Below are 2,899 nucleotides of genomic sequence, written 5' to 3'. Positions count from 1 at the left end.
TTGGGTAACACTCCTTCCCTATGCCCTCTTAAGGGCCAGGTGTACCCCCTACATCAAGGGTCTGACCCCCTTCGAAATTCTGTTTGGACAGCCCCCACCGTTACTGCCAAAAATTGGACGGGAAAAAGCACTAGAACTGTCTAACCATAATTTGCTTCAATCACTGCAGGCTCTTCAAAGAGTTCAGCAAGTTGTCACTGAGACTGTGCAGGCATCCTTCCAGAAACCGGTTCCAGAACATCCACACCCGTTCCAGTCTGGTGACCAGGTCTGGATAAAACGGCACAAAGCTGAGGCTCTCACTCCAAGGTGGAAAGGACCCCACATAGTAATCCTTACGACTCCTACGGGCATCAAAGTCAGCAGTGTCCGCCCCTGGATTCATCATTCACAAGTAAAGGCAGCCACCACCATGCCCCCAGAAACATGGAAAGTCATCAAACCAGCTACTGGAGAAGATCCTCTAAAGATAAGACTTTTGCTGTCCCCGGTATCTTAATCATATTCATTGCATACTTTCCCCAGCTTGAGGTCTATTGGCCTAAACTGCGTAATCCCTATACTCCAGGGAACTATTCCTGGGAACTGAGAAATACTGTCACTGGGACCATAATTGCCACCAACAGAGGAAACGGGCAGCCTGTCTTTAATTTTGACCTTTGTAAATTATGGCCAGGTCTAACCCTTGGGGGCACACACATTGATGAGTGCGGCACCATAGCTTATGAAAAAGGACTTAAATCTGTTGGTTTTTATGGTTGCCCGGCATCGGGACCAGCCCCTTGCCACAAAGCAGGACAATACCACTGTGCTGCATGGGGGTGCGAAACTATTGCTCCTTGGAAAAACCGAGACCCCCACATAAGCCTACATAGAAAAAAGCCTGCTTCTCAATGCAGCCAAATACAAACATGCAACCCACTTAAACTCACTATAATACTTTGGGATGCCCTCAGCATCTGCCAGTATGGGAAACGGGTAAAACGTGGGGGCTCAGAATGTATGCTGAAAGACCCGATCCTGGCACGCTATTTACTATTCAAAGGCAGGCCATCCCCCACTTCCTAAATCCTATGGGCCCCAATAACAACTTGATTCTCCAAAAACCAGAACCTTCTGAACGCCCCCCAACCCAACCACCCCAGGCGTCTGGTTCTACCTACCCTACAATTTCAGGGGCAGATCCTGCTCCCCTATGCACCGCATTAGTGCCCGGAAATGAAAATCATTTCCTCCCTATGCCATCCGCTGTTTACCGATTTGCAAATGCTACTCATCCTGAAGTAACAAGAGACTGTTGGCTATGCCTAGACCCTCGACCCCCTTACTATGTAGGAATTGCAGTGAACTCCTCAATAGGCAACACTGAAAAGTATGTACGCGTTCTTAATCTCACTACAACTCAGTCCTTAGGACTATGTCCCTGGGGACAGAACTCAGCCCTTACTCTGGGAGATCTTCCAGGACATGGATCTTGCCTTTATTCTCCCTCTTATAATATCAGTAATTCTCCCTACCAAATGCTGTGTGATACCACCTCTGTAATAAGTATCCCCAATCCAAAAACCTCTAAAGACCTCCACATGGCTGTTGCACCCCCCACCACCTAGTTTGCTTGTACGCAAGGTATAACACCCTGTATCACTTTAAAATATTTCAGGGACACCACAGAAATCTGTGTCTTAGTGCATATACTACCCCAGGTATAGATCTATGAAGGAACGGAGGGACGAGAACACCTTGGACTCTCAGGCCTCGGGCGATCCAAGTGGGTCCCCATATTAGTGCCACTCCTCATTAGCCTAGGAATTGCAGGATCCACAGCAATAAGTACAGCTTCTCTGGTTGTTGGGGACCAAAACCTCCAAGAGCTAAGTAAACATATTGATAAGGACCTAGGACTCCTGGAGTCAAGCATATCCCACCTATAACAGCAAGTCAATTCCTTAGCTGAAGTCATGCTCCAAAACAGGAGGGGACTTGATCTCCTCTTCATAAAGCAGGGAGGGCTATGCATGGCCCTGGGGAAAGCGCGCTGTTTCTATACAAACCAATCCGGGGTCATCTGAGACACTCTTGCCCTGGTAGAGAGAGCTGCAAAGACAAGCCTCAGGAAATTGGTATCAGTCCCTCTTCTCTTGGTCCCCCTGGCTCACAACCCTGATCTCGGCAGTGGCGGGATCTCTCCTCCCGCTCCTAATAGGTATAACAGTAGGGCCTTGCTTAATTAAAAGCCTCCTTGGTTATATTAAAAATAGTGTGTCATCAATAAAATTAATGGTCCTCAGAACTCAGTATAGTCCCCTATATAAAGAGTCAATGATTTGACTCCAGGAACAACTGAAAGGGGGGGATGTGGAAGGGGGCTTTTAAAAAACATCTACAATGTCAAAAATTAGGCTAAACCTTTGCACAGTTAAAAGGTTCCCTTCCTGGAAACTGGCAACAGCACTTGCTGGTTAGGTTAAACTGTCTAACAGCTTTTTTTTCGCTTCTGTGAACCACGCTTGCATTGCTTGAAAGGTACCTAGGCCTCCAGGATGTTGCGGTTTAGCCCACTTGAAAAGTCCTAATGTGGTTTAGCCTTTCTTAAGCAAGTCCCTACAGCTAATCAGGGCCTCTTGCTGTGGGACTGTTATGTCCAGCAGGCAAGTGGCTGCCGGCCCAGCACTTGGCTTAATAAAAACCTCACCTTTTTATAACTTAAACTTCTGGTGTTAACGTCTGTGAATTAAGCGCTCAGACCCTATTTCAGAACAATGATCATAACACTATAAAAAAGGGATTGGCAGTACTGGGAAACTGCCAGCGGATGGGGAATGGGATTGGCAGTTGAAGGAAACTGCTAGAAGAGGGATGGGCACACCTCATCAACAAGGGTACCTGCATTATGAACATT

The sequence above is a fragment of the Carlito syrichta genome, unplaced genomic scaffold (genome assembly GCF_000164805.1).
Source record: "Carlito syrichta isolate Samal-C Ts95f unplaced genomic scaffold, Tarsius_syrichta-2.0.1 Scaffold309503, whole genome shotgun sequence".
NCBI lineage: Eukaryota > Metazoa > Chordata > Mammalia > Primates > Tarsiidae > Carlito > Carlito syrichta.
This window is presented reverse-complemented; position numbering follows the sequence as displayed.